This window comes from Aptenodytes patagonicus, chromosome 5 (assembly GCF_965638725.1).
Source record: "Aptenodytes patagonicus chromosome 5, bAptPat1.pri.cur, whole genome shotgun sequence".
NCBI lineage: Eukaryota > Metazoa > Chordata > Aves > Sphenisciformes > Spheniscidae > Aptenodytes > Aptenodytes patagonicus.
Genome location: NC_134953.1, coordinates 33,005,704 through 33,022,636, shown reverse-complemented (window position 1 = coordinate 33,022,636; position 16,933 = coordinate 33,005,704). Strand labels below are relative to the sequence as shown.

General features: G+C 45.6%; 1 protein-coding gene across 4 annotated transcripts in view; it reads left to right on the top strand.

Annotated features, from left to right (window-relative positions):
* STK32C (serine/threonine kinase 32C) overlaps window positions 1–16,933 on the top strand; it is a 103,508-nt gene that overhangs the window by 67,371 nt on the left and 19,204 nt on the right. Inside the window, exon 3 of one of the 4 annotated variants that reach the window (XM_076339281.1) lies at window positions 13,490–13,569. The exons of the other annotated variants lie outside the window; for them this stretch is intronic. The gene's annotated coding sequence lies outside the window, so the exon portion shown is untranslated. The remainder of the gene's footprint in view (window positions 1–13,489; window positions 13,570–16,933) is intronic. 4 annotated transcript variants of the gene reach the window in all.

Below are 16,933 nucleotides of genomic sequence, written 5' to 3'. Positions count from 1 at the left end.
AGGAGCCTGCCAATTAATAGCTAAACAGCAATAACAGCTATAAATTCGATCTAGCACATTCCAGTCAAATCTGTTGTTATCTCAAACCCTTCGAGCCCCACGTTGGGCGCCAAAAAGGACTGTTGTGGTTTAACCCCAGCCAGCAACTAAGCACCACACAGCCACTTGCTCACTCCCCCCCACCAGTGGGATGGGGGAGAGAATCGGAAGAGTAAAAGTGAGAAAACTCGTGGGTTGAGATAAAGACAGTTTAATAGGTAAAGCAAAAGCCGCGCACGCAAGCAAAGCAAAACCAGGAATTCATTCACTACTTCCCATCGGCAGGCAGGTGTTCAGCCATCTCCAGGGAAGCAGGCTTCCATCACGCATAACGGTTACTTGGGAAGACAAACGCCATCACTCCGAACGTCCCCCCTTCCTTCTTCTTCCCCCAGCTTTATATGCTGAGCATGACGTCATATGGTGTGGAATATCCCTTTGGTCAGCTGGGGTCAGCTGTCCTGGCTGTGTCCCCTCCCAGCTTCTTGTGCACCCCCAGCCTACTCGCTGGTGGGGTGGGGTGAGAGGCAGAAAAGGCCTTGACTGTGTGTAAGCACTGCTCAGCAGTAAGGAAAACATCCCTGTGTTATCAACACTGTTTCCAGCACAAATCCAAAACATAGCCCCATACTAGCTACTCTGAAGAAAATTAACTCTGTCCCAGCCAAAACCAGCACACACAGTCAGAGAGACTTCCCACCTGTGTTGTGCACCTCAAGTCAGCTGCAGCACCTAGGCTAGACCTGCCACGGGACAGAAACTTCTTATGAGCCAGATTTACTAGGACATGACTTTCCCATTTGTCCCAGTTTCAGCTGGAATAGAGTTAATTTCCTTCCTAGTAGCTGGTATAGTGCTGTATTTTGGATTTAGGTTGAGAATAATGTTGATAACACACCGATGTTTTAGTTGTTGCTAAGTGGTGCTTACACTAGTCAAGGACTTTTCAGCTTCCCATGCTCTACCGACTGAGAAGGCTGGGGGTGCACAAGAAGCGGGGAGGGGGCACAGCCAGGACAGCTGACCCAAACTGGCCAAAGGGACATTCCATGCCATGTGACGTCATGCTCAGTACATAAACTGGGGAAAGCTGGCCGGGGGGGCCGCTGCTCGGGGACTGGCTGGGCATCAGTCGGCGGGTGGTGAGCAATTGCATTGTGCATCACTTGCTTTGTATATTATTATTATTGTTGTTGTTGTTGTTATTATTTTATTTCAATTATTAAACTGTCTTTACCTCAACCCATGAGTTTTCTCACTTTTACTCTTCCGATTCTCTCCCCCATCCTACCGGCAGGGGGGGAGTGAGCGAGCGGCTGTGTGGTGCTCAGTTGCCGGCTGAGGTTAAACCATGACACCATTGATGAGCACATGACATGCTTTTATTCCTCCCAATTTTCCTGCCTGCCTTTCTCCTTTGAAACTGCCTCTTTTCCAGTCTTTTAAGGATTAGGTAGTGGTTTGCCTTATTTCCCAGATGAACCGTGGTGATGGATTCTGGAGACAGTCAAAAGAGGATGTGGAAAAAGTTGTTGTTGTGGAATAGACCTTTAGAGGTGGATCAGAAGGGTTGTGTGGAGGGTTGAGTATTTCATGTGACAAGGCTGGGGAGACCATGAGAGTGCATTTCTTGTTGCTTCTGCTTGGGATGATGTCTCCTCCCTCCCACGACCGCTATATGGCCCAGCATTTGGCTGCCCTGAGCTGCAGAGACCTCTGTGTTGGTTTTATGTACCATTGCTATTTCATTTCTATTTATGTACCGTTTCTATTTTACATGGCTGCAGAGTTTGGTGACCCTCTGCATCAGCCTCTGAGTGCCTTTTCCCGTGTTCCTGTGCACCTTGGCCTTCGGTCCCTGTCCCCACGCTGGCGAGCACGTCCCAAGTGGTAACTCAGTAGTAATGCAGTCAAGAGATGCTGCTTTACTGTTGTGGAACTGAATCTGAAAAGTAAAACAGGATTTTTATTTGTATTACCCTGACCTGTGGAACTGGGTCTACTGGGAGAGCAATGATAGTGGATAGATAGATACGTGCATATGTATATGTATACATACCTACACAAACACACAGAGCTTATGATGGTTATTAGGTGCTGCCTTCCTTTTGTGGGTCATTAGCCCCCAAGGGAGGAAGCACCAACATTATGGATTTGAACTACGTGCTATTTCTTAAACTGTGTAATGAGCCAGGTTCCCCTGTATGGGTATCTGTCCTTCAAAAGTGGCAGGACATGTTGCTGACATTAGATGTCCTTTTGCAAAAGGTCTGTGGTTTTCTAGGCAGGCTTTATTTATAACTCTTTTTCCCTGGGCAGCAAATGAGCCTTACAGTCTCACTACCTAATTGTATTGTAAAAGCTATACAATTTGTCTTACAAATCTAGCCAGGTTAGCCTCAGTCATGGTTATCTATGGTGTTGCTTAAAATCATTATGTCTGACCATTTTCCTTACAAAATCTAGGGATCCTGGAGTCATTTGGTGTAACTACAGGTAAAAGCGTTTCTGATACACCTTTCCTTTTTATGCTCATGTCCAAGCGTGCTACCGAGTCCTTTACATCGGCACAGTGCTGCTGTTTGTTCAGCTGGATGGTGCGTGAACACCGTGACATCTGAGGCTGTGGTTAGAAAATAGCCGGAATTGTCAAAGTGCAACATATTGGATATTTTCATGAGTATTTTCATTCTCTGACTGCCTGGAAAAAGCTTCCTGAAAAATTGACCTACATTGTATAGAATACCTACTTTATTAGGAAACATTTAAGGAAACCAGGAATGCATATTTGTTGCACAGTGGGTGACATTTTGCCAATAGCAAGTGGCGGAGAGCTGCTGCTGTCTCCGGTTTCTCAGAAGCTTGATATTTGTCTGGCTGCTCTCTGACAATTAATTAATTCAGCCAAGTGCAGTACAAATGTTTGTACAGACACAGAAAACCTCGCTCTGTTGCAGCAGATGAGCTGGCTGAGTCCCTTGCACGGAGCACCCAGCATGCACGAGTGCAGGGCTCGGCCACGCGTGTGAACATACCTTGTTTCAGAGTGGAGCAGGGCATGTGCTGCCCAGCGTCCTAGAGACCCCGCTGCTCTTCAGAAACAGAAAACCTTCTTCCTAACGTGTCCAAGCACACTATCAGAAGTTGTGCACTGGGACTTCTCCGCTTCTCATTTCATTCTCTGCCCAAGATTGATGGATTTGGGGGGGAAGAGACAGAAATGACTAATTCTCATGCCTCAGCTGTATTCTGTTCTGTCATTTAGGTACCTGCTCTTTTTTTGTCTCTATTGCTATGTCTTTCTGTTAAATACTGCTTTCAGCATTGGGGAAACAGGGAAGCGAAGAACAGGCAGAGTGAAAGGTCAAGCTGCTCAGCCTGTCACGAGCGAAGAGCTTCTGAGAAAATGGCTACGAAATGAAGAACAACTTTTGTGAGCAGCATAAGTAATAGGTTGTGATTTTCGGTGGATTTGAGTCCCTGAGTGGTGCTTTCCTCCGTCTGTCTTTCCATTAATAACACTGTTGGCCAACCCCAGGGTGCGATGTGACTGCTCTGTGGTGGTGCAGGTGCTGTCAGGGCGGCGAGGGGCCATCAGATACAACCTAGCAAGGGTCACCTGCTGAAAAGTTCTAGACATGTTTGTTTATATAGTGTGGATAGCAAAACTACTAGCTGTTTCAATAGTCTCATAAAATTAAAAGATTAGGAATGAAAACATTGATGAACTCTAAATTTAGTGCTTTCCATTTTCATACAAACTGGAGGTTTTGTTCTCTGAAATAAAACCTTCACTATAGTATCGCTTTGACAATTGCAAAGATGCTTTTCTAATGTTTTATACTCTTTTTATTCTTATTGACCTGTCACAGTTGCGATAAACTGTATTTTTTCTGTATGATCAGGAATTCTACCTCCCTCAGGAAAACACTCTGGACTGTAAACACATGAGATTTTTTTAAAGAAAGAAAAGAAAGGAAAGTAACAGTATTTATTAAAGAGAAGTCTTTTGTGTCTCTGCTTTTCACTCTCACCTCCTGTTTAGTTACTATTTATGTACAAAATCCATCAAGAATCCTTCTGTTTGTGTTTTTCACTCACAGAGTTGCAGTAAGATTGTTGTGCTATATTATTACTTTTGATCTAAAAATTCTTTTTAAAAGTAAGTGCTAAAAATTCCTTTAAATAAAGGGCAATGCAGTATAAAATATATATCTGTTCATATTCAGCAAATGGTGCAGTTAAACCAAACCATACTGAAGATTAAATAACAACCAACCCATTCTTCACAGCTGCCGTTTTGACAAGCGCCATTTAGCAAGGATGTAGGAGCTTTGTTTGGCCGCCACTCATCTTGTTATGAAATACTGCCCTACGTGTGCTCATTGCAGAGGTCCATATGTCGTGCTGCATCCTGAGGCTCTCAGCTCTGCTCTGCTCTACCTTTTTTCCTCGGTAGGGAAACACACTCAAATGCTGACTTAAAGGAGAACACTCGCGTAAGATGAGAAAATTAGATTTTAGCCCCCTGCTATTATCTTTTGGCTTATCAAAGAGAATAAGATACACAGGGTTGTTCCTGGGCAGAGTACTCCAATTGGAGACCTTTCTCGGCAGCAGCTCCTCTTCTGGGCTATGCCTCTAGGATTGAGGCAGAATTTAAGCCATAGTCAAGCACTGCTGCTTGGTGGCAGCGATGAGCTCAGGTATTGATCTGCCCCTTCCCGATGCCCCGTGCCATTAATCCATCGAGCACAGTTTGCTACGAAATCGATCTGCTTGCCATTGGGCCTGCAGGGCTGGATTGGGTAGCTGCTGGCTCCTCTGGGCGGCCAGGCTGAAGTCACAGCGATGACTCAGCTCAGTAAGTGCTGTCTGATGTTCATGGAGACGTGCATGATGATGGATCGCTTGAGGGATGGTGAATAACTCAGCAGCATTAATGAGTGGAAGTGTAAAAGCTCCATAGATGCCTAATAGGAGAGCCGCAGTAGGAAGATCCTCTTCTCTGCTGTTGAACGCTTGAAGCATATTTCATTTTGGTAATACAATATAATTGAGTACTGTTTGGTAGGTTTGATAGAAAGACTTGTGAAGCAATGCTGTGGCTCCTTGGGAACAGGGTGGAGGCAGCCCCTTATCTGCTGGTGACCCATCTGCTCGGGCTTAGGCGGTGGGGTGGACACAGTGATGGAGGAAGGAGACCAGTCAGGAGGAGCGGGGGGTTTGTCCATGTCCAGGCTCGTGCACAGCCCCTGTGCCCCCCATCTGGAAGGGAACTCCATCTCCCTGGCCTCTACAGCTGTCTCTTCCAGGAGACAAGGCTCTCTCCAGCCAGCCATGACAGAAATTGATCATTAGAAGAATTGCAAGAGATTCCTCATGGAGAAGGGACTTGGTATATTTTGTATATTGAGTTCCTGCATGTGTGGAGGTCGATGCTGGAGTTGGAGGAGACATCTCCTTGAGGAGCTGCCGTAACATTCACTTTCTTGCTTTTTTTAAAGGGTCAACACAATGGGGTTGTGTTGTGAAGGGTCAATCACAATTTCATTTCATAATGAAAATCATCAGCAGTTAATAGAGTTGTGCTAGGCATGCTAAATTGGTCTTAACCACAAATTATCATTAATCCTCTCCCTTCCAAGATGATACTTTCTCACTGACTTTTGCTGTTTGTATACTGTGATAGTTCCTTAGTATGGTCTCTGTTGGTGTCCCTTCAAATGCTTTGTGTTGAGTGTTGGGCGTGTAGGGCAAAGGGAAAATAAAGCTATGTTTGGTCAGGTCCTACAAGGTCTAGGTTTGAACTGCCCTTTTTCCCAAGAGAAAGATACTAGGGATTTTAATGCAGTATCGAAAAGCAAATGTGAACAGATGGGACTACAATCTAGCCAAACTTCCATCCAGTCAAGTTACTGACTTTAAACCTGGAGAGGGGTGCTGCAGTTGATGGAGGAATTAATGCTATGTGCAACAAGGACAGTATGTGCACAGACGTATTTGCTGTCAAGTAACAATTGTTTACAGTTATTCTGATTTCTGACTGCCAGTTGGCAGACCCAACAGCTGATATTAAAGTTTGGGAGGTTTTCATAGCTCTGGCATATTAGCTGTTTTTAATGAACTGAAGTGAGCTTTGCTTACCTTCATGTTGGGAGTCACTTCACGATTTGGTGGCATCTTAGGTACAAGCATCTGCGGTGTGATAGCTCTTATGGTTACTTTGCAATACTTTGGGCCTGGTGCTGAAAAACAAGGTTTTTCACCACAGAGGACCTTCACTAGAGGATATGTCTACCAGGGCAGATCCCTTTGTAGCAATTTGGGGGTAAACACATCAGCACAATGAAGCAAGCTTCTGCCAATGAAAACTTAAGCATTTGGCTGCAAGTGGCATTAAATTCCTCCTGAGGGTTTTGCACTGTGAAACACAAGTGTCCCCTTCTTTCTTAGTTGAAAAGTTATACCTATATTTATTTACTTTGGCGCAGATTGGAAACTTTGGTGCCTGGGAGGCACGTTGCGGCAGCAGCACAAACGAAGACGTTAGGCCACATCACTCTCAATGCCATTGCCTGGCAGCGCCGTTTCAAGATGAGTGATGAGGTTTTTCAAAATAGCACAGTGAGTGTTCTTGCCTTGGGATCAGGAAAAGCTTCAACATTAATTTACGTTCAGAGATTAAATAAAGCCTTCCATTCTTCATTGGAAATAATTAGATTTCTCTCTGTTTCCAAGTTTTATCAAATATGTAACTAAAAAAATCATTTTGTCTGCCTCTTCCACCAGCATATAAAACATCACAGAATGTAATCATGGCTGTAATGAAAGATGACTCCAAATACAAGACTTAACTCAAAATCTATGTCAACCATAGGAAGTCGTACTTTCCACATTTTATTCAGAAAAGACCTGTTAACTGTAGTTGTATACAGGGGTCCAGATCCTCATGTAAATCCGTGGAGTGCTGCTGAGCTGGAGTAAATGGTGGATCCAGGTTTGGATCCATCCAAAAGGCAGAAAGAAGATGGGTCATGGTGTCTTCAGGGATTTCTGCAGGTTGGTCTGATATTTCATCATTCTTCTTCAAATAATAAAGCCAGAAAAGCCCAGCAGAGATATGAGCATGTGATTAAAGCTACACAAAAATTTAGATGCCTAACAGCCTTTCCGTAGGAAGCATGACAGTTCCAGAACACATCTCCCTGTTTGTCCTCCTCCCGCTCTCAGCAGAGCCATCCGTACAGTGGGAAACACAGTTCCCGTCCACTTTGAAACCTCCCCAGTGAGGGTCTGCTACTCTATGTCCTTAAGGTCAGCAAATCCGGGCCATGCCACATCGAAGACATGTGCTCAAGGCTATGACCAAAGGATGATCCAAAATGCCTACGTTTTTTGATTTCAAATTTAGTAAAGACATCAGATTTTGAGATATCTGACTGACTATAATTTCTATCAAATGATGAAACTATATAGCTGGCGTGCAAGAGGGGAGAGGGTGGAGAACGAGGACAAACAGAAGTGAAGAAAAATGCTCCTTTTTCTTTTTTGCTTCTTGGATTTATATGCTGTCACTTCTTTAGTTTTTCCTTGTTTATTTGGATTAATGTCTCTCATGAGGTATAGAAATCTACACGTTTTTTGGAGCTGCAAGTCAAATAATCACCCATATCCAGAACTCGATTATAGAAACATCTGCTTAATGTCTGACGAGACGTTATTTTCTCAGCGTGACATTAAAAGGAAGTGCTTAATCTGAACCACGTAAAATTGCTTTAAATCATAAGATTCAGAGCATGTAGATAACATTCTGCATCCCCCTCTCATGAATTCTTGCAGGAAAATGGGGAAATATTCCATGATAGACACCAACTAGAAGAACTCGGCTCCCTGTTTGCTGTGTGCAGGTGCCAATAAGGAGAGCTTTTCCTGACGTAGTTTCAGCGTGCTGGTTGTGTGCCATTTATGTCAACAGCAAGGCAGAAATAAGGTTCATTCTGGAAAAAAAGAAAAAAAAAAATGGGCAAGCCTAGTTTTGTGTGTGTTTTGAGCACGCTCCCAGCTATACCTATGACATGTGTTTTACTTTCCCGTTACATGGAGGGCTGGCCATGTTTGTAGATGATATAAATCCGTACGGGTCTGTTGAGCTTCAAGGAGGTCTGCAGATTTGCACAAGATGAGAATATGAACACATTCTTAAGACTACAGAGTTGAAGTTATCGATGTATGGCACACTGAGTTGTGATCTTGAACAGCAGGTTTTATTTTGGGTCAGAAGAGGTTTTCATCTCTAGCATAAGCAACTGAGAAAGAGATTTTTAATGGAAGTGTTGACATGACCTGAAAACACCAACAGGCTTGCTATGAATAAAAGTTTTATTAGCTACTGTTACAACTTGGCTGTAGCAAACAGCAGTACTGAATTAAAGAGATTTTAATGATTTATGGTGTTCTGACAAACCAGTCCTTCATCAATCTTGTGATAACGCACAACTTTTCAGCAGGGAAAAAGTAAAGTTGTAAGACTCCATGAAAAATATCTTAAGGAGTGAAACGTGGCGAGGTGTTTGGAATAGAAAACAAAATCAGCTCTTGAAGATGGGAAAGCAGATTTGTTGAGCTGGTAACCTTGTGCTTAGAGCATGGCTCCTGAGGATCACAGTCATTTTCCATTCACTGCAACTTTACACCTTTTAATTTGCTTTATACCTGAGTAGATAGGTTCTGGTTTTGACCTTTGCATCTGAAGGGGAGACTCTGTTATTAAAATACTTGTTGTTATTCTTAGAGATGTAGCTATAAAGTGGTCCCAACTGGCTGAAACCATTAATTGCAGAAAAGCTGCTACAGTACCAGGTGTCTCTGGAGGCTAGGTGCCCATGCCTGGGTGCAGCCCTGCACATGCGTGCAGCATGGACCCCTCCGTGAAGGCTGGAGATCGGCCATACGGAGTTGGTGTGCCCACTGCTGTGCCCATCGGGAGCCCAAAGATGTGGGGGTATTTGCAAAGAACAGCAGAGTAGCAGCAGTAGGTACCTGTTTGTGCCATGTGTCCCCAGTCTGTGAGCATTGGTATCTCACCTGGGCCGGTTGTAGAAGCAGGTAGGAGCAGCAATGTGAGCATTACACCTGGAAGTGTCTGTTGTTTGGAGGACCACAACCACACAGGTGAGCACCCAAATGCAGGGAGGCTCTGCCGTGCAGGCCTGGCCCTGAGCAGTGCCTTTGGCCTGATCCAGTCCAGAGGCATGGCCGAAAGCTGGAGAGATGTGGAAAGGCAGAGGAGCACTGTCGTCACGGCCAGCAGCCACCCGCCTGTTTGTGTCACCAAGCCTGGTTCATCAACATGGCATAATACGGAAGATTGCTGTGCAGATTGGCGCTGGGACCAGAGCTGCAGATGTCCCATTCTTTTAAATGGGTCTTTGTGTGCTGGAGATAATAGTTGGGAAAAACACTGCCAGAGACACTGCTGTCAAAACTGTTCCTAGAACAAAGTTCTGGTTAAATAAGCTGCATAATCAAGCAATGAAGGTTTTTGATTGTTTCAAAGTATGTTTTTATTCAAGATCAGACAGTATTATAGTAACGTGTCCCCGCTGAGTGTGGGGTAAGCGTCACGGGTAAGTTGTGTGTAACTCTGCAGTCCTGCTCACAGGACTTTGCCTCCAGCCGCGGTGGCGCAGCCTCCCCAGGATGTCTTGGCTGCTGGGGCTGCAGGGCTCTCACCGCAGCTGTGGGCTCACAGCAGGGTGCCGTGAGGTCCCTCTGAACTGCACCAGACCCACTGTCCACTGGGCCACCAGCATCATCAGAGGAGCTCTTCTAGGGACGGGTCTGAAATTTTCCATCTTGCCCAGAAGGCCCTCCAACAGGACCAGCCCTGATGGGACGGTGAGAGCTGCACAGGCTCCTGCGGTGCTGGCCGTCTTCAGCTTTTCCAGCCTGTTATGCTCATTGAGCCAAGCTCTGGGTCAGCAACCGCAGAGAGGGAACACCTTTGAGGGACCAGCATCCTTGAGATGTTGAGTGACTCTTCTGGGCCTGTTCTTGTAGGGGAGCTGTTCCTGGGTGGGGGTACATGTGGTCTTCAGCCCCAACCCTTTCCCCTTAGATCAGCTGATTTTACTATCCTGTGTATCAGGTAATTATCAGTTTACTTTTTGTTCAAGGCACGCAGCTTTGTGCTGCCCATAGCACAAGAGGGCACATCTGTCTGTCTGTCTGTCCTTCCTCGTTTTCTTATTTCTGGGTGTTGGGAGAGGAGAACGTCTGCAGAGCCTGGCAGTGTTGTCAGATGCCCAGAACCCAGCTGCCAGGTCATTGCTTTTGTCAGAGTCAACACGACTGTTGCCTTTTTGAGAACGCTTTTGATTAGACAAATCTGAGTTGATAAATTTGAGGTGATTTTCAGTGGAGGTTGTCAGTGGTTCACACCTGATACTACCCATAACTCACGTGCTTTTGTGGCTTTGTAGGAGGTGCTGTTTTCCGTGGGTTGTCACAAAGCAGTAGCTGGGAGCCAGCACGGTAATTACGGGGATCAAAGGAGTTTTTGACCAAGGGAGTGTCCCCAAGGGAAGGCAGAAGACTTTTTTGGCACAGGCCACCTCCAGTTGCTGGTGGCCCTGATGAGACCATGCCCCTGGCCAGACAGGGAGGACTTGGGAATCAACCCTTCCTGATTCCAGGCGGAGCCCATCATTTGCAGACCAAGCTGAGCCCCCTTCACCACGCTGGCAGCTGGCAGCCGGTACCTGGCAGCAACAGATGAGCAGCTGGGGCAGCCTGAGCCAGGGAGCGCAGGGCCGTGCTGCTGGTTCACAGCCATGGCCCTGGCAGAGTCGCCATCCCCTTCGTGTCCACCCATGCCTGGGCTTGTGTGGAGTGCCGCAGGGGATGACCTTGGTCCGGGGGTCCTTCCCGGTCAGACACAAAAGTTATGGACGGGCTCGTGAAAAGGAGGTAGATGCTTCCAGCAGAGCTTCATCCAGCTGCTCACCATGGTTCATGTGCTTAATGAATCCCTGATATTTTAATTATATCACTGCAAATACACCTAGGAGGCAGCTTTAAGCTTTGCTATCTTGGCTATGCCTAGAAAAAAAAAAATTGATTAGCTGGTTTTATCCTCAATGTTTATGAAAATTGTAGAACAAGTTAATATTATCTTTTTAATTACAAGTGTTACACAGATGTTAATTACTAGGCAAAGATTGTATTTCAATTATCATCAGTGCCATGATAATACAAAATGGATACAAAGATTGCTTTTAAATGACAGGGTAACTGATACTGTGTCCTGTGCAACCATGATGCTGTGGCTATGTCAAATGCCTTCGGTTTCTCTTCAGAATAGCACGATCCCCATTTGTTACTTTCCTGATAGCAGCTGAGAATTTATTTTAATTTTTTTTTAAATAATTGCCAAGATTCTATCTGCAGCTCTTGGTACAGAAGCGCTCTCAAACAGCAAAGCAGAGGGGGTCCCAGAGGCGCTGGTCCCTGGAAGCCCTGGGGCAGCACCGGGAGGGACAGTGGGGGTGCAGCCTGCAATGCCTGCCAGCCCTGTCCTACCCACTGCTGCCGACACTGCGGCTGTGCCCGCTGTCCTCCGACGTGGGCATCGCTCTGCCCATTGCAGTGTTAATTGCCAAATACAAGCCCTCTCCGACTCTTCTTTAAAGGCTGTGTGGCAGTAATTTCCCTCCAGCTGATCAGACATAGCCACTTTCTAAAGAATGAAAACACTCAGAGAAGTGAACAGTTTATTGTCTTGGTTTAACAGGTGAGCTGTTAGAGGAAAGCCTGTCTAAAGGAGATGAACTTGTTAAAAATCAATATTGGAAATTATTCTTTCAGCAACAGAACAGCAATGCATAGTTTACAATAAACCCTTTCTTAACTGCTTTACTGTCTCTATTTGCTCAACAAACTCACTCTAGTTTGCACGAAACCAGTAATCACAATCTTTTTGCTCTTCTCTGCAAGGAAGAACTGACTGTTGCTGGTTTTGCAGTCTGCCTTCGAAGTCTCAAGCCCTCACTGAGCACCTGCGGGTGGTTTCCAGCCGTACTGGAGTGACTGATATTTAACCCAGACACTCCCCGTGAGCCCAGCGGTCGGGGTGGTCTCAGCAGGGGTGCAGTAAGCATGTGCTTACATGGCTCTATCACAAATTACCAGTTCTTTCTCTTTTCTCCCCATTTCTGCTGTAACATTTAGTGATCAAAACTGAAGTCAGTTCTCCAAAAAGGCTCGGGCTGTTTGTACATCATAGTAAGTGCCTTCTTACTGCTTCTGGTCCTTCAGAACGAAGAACTTAGCTCTTCCTGCTACAGAGGCTGCAAATCTCCCATTTCCTCAACATCCTTCCCCTGTAGCCGGGGACTGTTTTCCCCAGGCAGTCCCAGAGCCTACTGATGCTTTTGGGTGCCACACACAATTTTATGTTTATGCCTCACATTTCCAGTTTCAACCTTGAAAGTAAAATGGCAGCTATATAGATATTGGGGAAAATGGGGGGGAATTTGGCCCCAGCAGCCCGAGAAGGGAGAATCACCCCGTTGGTGGTCCAGCCAGGTCCTCCCCTGCTCCAGCCTGTGTCTTGGTGGGACCCAGTGCTGGGACATCATGCTGGTAGCCCCGGCAGGCCTGGCGACTGCTAGGTCTCATTGAGCTTGTGCAGCAGAAACACTGAAGGCTGGACCGGGTTTTGCCCAATATTTCATGTCTTCTGCACTGCTGTTCTCAGACGGAGGCAGTGCCTGGTCCTAGGCCACCAGCATCTAGGTGGTGTCGGAGGTGACTGATATTTCCTTTGCTGGGTAAAAGCTTAGGGCCAGATTCTGGTTGTGCTTTTGCTCATGATAATTCCTCATGACTTCATCGGGGTTGGCTTATTTTTGAGAGCTGAAAACTGCTGCTCTGGGTGATTAATGGTTGGAGAGTGCTGCTGGGTTCAAATAAGCTCTGCCGGAGGGATCAGTGCATCATCCCAGAGTCACAGCCATTTCCAGAATGACCACTTACAACTGCACTACTTTTCGTCTCTGGAGAATGGGAAATAGGGAGACTTTTTTAACCATTTCAATATCTAACTGGAGTTTTGTAGGTTTTCCACATTGGGAGTCCAGACATAAATACCCAAGGGAAGTCAGCAGAAGCTGGAGGAAAAATCAATATATGTGGGCAAAGTGCAACCACCCCAAATAAGCATTTTTATAAGCTAGAGCAGTGTTTGGCTGTGGTTCACTATCATGTAGGATTAAGGTGTTTGATGTTGGTGCGTAGTGCTCGCTAATGCTAAGCCTTGACTCTACTCTAAAAACAAAATAAGTGAAATCCAGCTTTGTACACTGAAACTTCCTGATGGCTCTCAGCCAAAATCAATGAAGTGTCTATGTATGTAAGGATTACAGCGCATTTGTCTCGTCTTTCAAAGGCAGAAGTCACGGAGAGATTCAAGAAGAAAACCTACTGTTCGCAGTTCAGAAGCAAAAGGAAGATCTCGTGAACCCAGCTGTAGGTATTTGCATCCAGTGTGACGGTAACATCCTGCAGAGGACAGGGTCATGGGTGCCTTATTTTAAGATGACATCTGCATTTGCAGAAGGAAAAAATAATCTTTGTGCAGCCAAGATCAAGCAATCTCAAGTATTTATCAGCTCCACAGATCCTGCCCAGAATGCAAACTACTTGCTTTTGTTTGAGCCCAGACAAATTGTGCTGCCCCTTTATAATTAGTTTGAGATAAGTCAGGACATGCTATTAAATGATTAGATGACCTTTCATCTGAGTGGGGATTTCAGCCCTTTGGATTCCTTCAGAATCAGCAGGAAAAAAGTTACTGGATTTCTAAAGGAGAAAAGGCAAAACCTGCCTAAGAGAGAGCAAGTTGGAATGAAAAATGTACAGAGCAGCAAAAATTTGGGGGAAAGTATTCTAAATTAACAAGAACAAAAAAAACTTCCAAAAAGGACAGAATGTCTGAGTTTCCTGGACCCAAATCCCAGCTCTCTATTCCATGCCAACTTACACCCTGGTTGGGTGGAAAATAGAAATAAATCTTGTAAGCAACAGCTCAATGAGTGATGCAGGGGAATAAGAAGCCAAATAATTACTGGCAGGTTATGGACTATGTTTCTGCTTTTGGTGCTTAATCCATGGTGTGATGGAGAGTGCTTTGATCCTACAGAATAAGGTTTATCCTGAGGCTTTATCCTAAGGTCAGGTTTCTGTGAGGGTGTAAATGGTGCGTATGCTTCCTACTGAAAGATCAAGGTTCATCCCTGCAAATTACAGTCCTGGTGTGGGTGGTAGTAGAAGACGAACCGGTCAAAACTGTTAAGTCCTTCAGATACGTTCCACTTATTTAGTCCTAGTATTAATTTTTTTGTTTGTTTTGGTTTCTAAACATTAAATTGTGGTCTGAAATTTGAATTTCTTAATGTTTTCCCTGGATCAGTTGGAAGCTGGTGAAAACAGCCACCACCAAGCTGACTCCAGGACAGCGGGTTCATAGCCATGCCAGCTGTTCCCGCTCCAGAGGCTGCTGCTCATTCATTCTTCTCAAATTAAAGCTGGTCGCTTTGTCCCCCCCCTTTGATTTTCAGACGCTATGGGAAAATCAGGTGAGCTTTGGGTGCTCTGTTCCGTGCGGTGTCTGTTTGCCCTGTGGGAGCATTGCCACAGCTCAGCACAGCACGGCATGGCACAGCACGGCACGGCACAGAGCAGTCTTCCAGGTGCCCGGCGCTGCCATGGCGGAAGGATGCAGCCCTGCTGCCCAATGCCCTGCGGGATGCCCGGCTCCTGCCACAGGGATTCCTCTTGGCTTCCCATCCCTTGACTTTTCAGTTGTTCTTGCACCTCACTCCCTCTCATTAATTATCGGGACAGTTTAAATGGATGGACTTACTGTCCGCTCAACAGAGGGTGAGATGTTTTGGCACTGGGAAGCTGCAGGGACAGCTTTGCAGCGAACGAGATTGGGGACATTATCTGGGCAGTGCTGCGTGACAGCAGGGCTGGCAGGGAGCAGCACTGCGCATCTGCCCTTGGGAGAGGCAGCGGCGAGAATCTCCTGGGTGCTCATGAAAGTCAAACGAAGTCAGGCTAACTCCTTGACTGCTTTTGCTGATAAAAACAAACTTTGTGCACAAAGCGGAGAGGCAGCTCTGAACACTTCTGTTCGTGTGCTGTGTTTTTTAATGATAACTCTTACCTTAAAGAAAGGTCAGTATTTCAAAGCCAAAAGTCAGTTTTCCCTGCCCGTTACTTTTTTAATATCACCTAGGTCAATGGTCCTTATTAGTCCCCTCTAAATTCATGAGATAGCTGGGGCTGTTGACTGAAGACCGAGATTGTCCCAGATTCAGATGAGAAGAAGCTGCCAGCTATGGTGACAATACAGGCGTTGTCATTGTCTGGGGTCGCATAAAGTGAGATTGAACTGGGAGATGTTAAATGCACATCTCATGTCCTGGATTGCACATGCAAGCTCCAAACCCTTTATGCCTTTAATGCAATAAAAGCAAAGGCAGCTGTATACAAACCATTTGGCAGCAGCTGAATGTTCAGGGTATGTGGGGCTCTATTAAATCTTTTATGTGCCATGTCTTGAGCAATATACTACCAGCTGATGCCTGCCTTCTGCTTCGCAAATCTGGCAGCATTACATACAATTTTTTCTAATGGCTGTATTTAACCACTGAAAATTTCCTTTGTGCGGCGAGGGACTGCATTATGCAGAATGAGGACAAAGTAGTCTCTTCTTTCTGCTTTCTTGCATTGCTTCACATTGTAGATCTGCTTGAAAATGGATTGAGATTAATTTAAAAAACCACTCTGACTTGTTACCAAGTAGATGTTTATTCCTTCCCCAGGAACAGATGCATGAATGGAGAAGCACAAAAAAGAAAAGATACGTGTTTGGGGCACTGACGTTTCAGGGCTGGGGGGCGCACATTTCTGTAACAAGGCGCATTTTACGAAGGATTCCTGCCTATGGCAGCGAACCTAAGCAGCTGGGCCTGGCCGGGGCAGCACCGAACACTGGTCCTGATGTTGGTTCGACTCACGCTAGATCCCTGTCAAGAGCTGTATTAACATGATCATTAACTATTAATGGCTGTGGTAATTATAGCGGTACAAACAGAGCATACCTGGCGCACAGGAGAAGTGCCCTCTCGCCTCGGCCATCCATTGGCAGTGGGGTGCGCTGCCCCGGGAGCCGTGCCGTTGGTCAGCACCGCAGTGAGAAGCGTGCACCACCCATGGGCACTCACCCCAGGCCACCTCGCGCTGCCCACGGGTGCAGGTCAGCCACCTCCAGCTCGTCCCACGTGGCTGCCCCTGCCACCCTGGCGTTTTGGGAGGCTTGGCTGGAAGAAGGGCATTTCCATTGAAGCCCACGCTGGTGATTTTTTCCAGAAAACAGAGAACAAAAATTTCCAGAACACCTGAAACTGGCATTATTTTGTATGTAGGTGATGCTGTTCCATTTCAGAAAACTATTTATTATGATTACAGAGTACAAGAAGTTTTCATCATTTTCTCATTTATTATACTAGGTTTCCCTGCAGAGAAGTGAGAAGCAAATGACATAAATGTAAAATGCAATACCTGTTAAGATATTGCAAGTCACAATCCAAAAAAAAAAAAAAAAAATTTAGAAATTAATGAGCTTCTAGCCATAATGTGAAATAAACTGACATCAGGAAAGAATGTTGCTCAGTGCCTGGATGGCTGTTTTTCAAAGGTTTGTTGTTAGAGAAGTTGTATAGCAATGACCATGTTTTAAAGGGATATTGTTAGGTCTTTTCTGCTCGAAGAGTTTATAAAATACAAAGTTGTTTTTGCCTGGTTTATTAAATGTACAACCAGT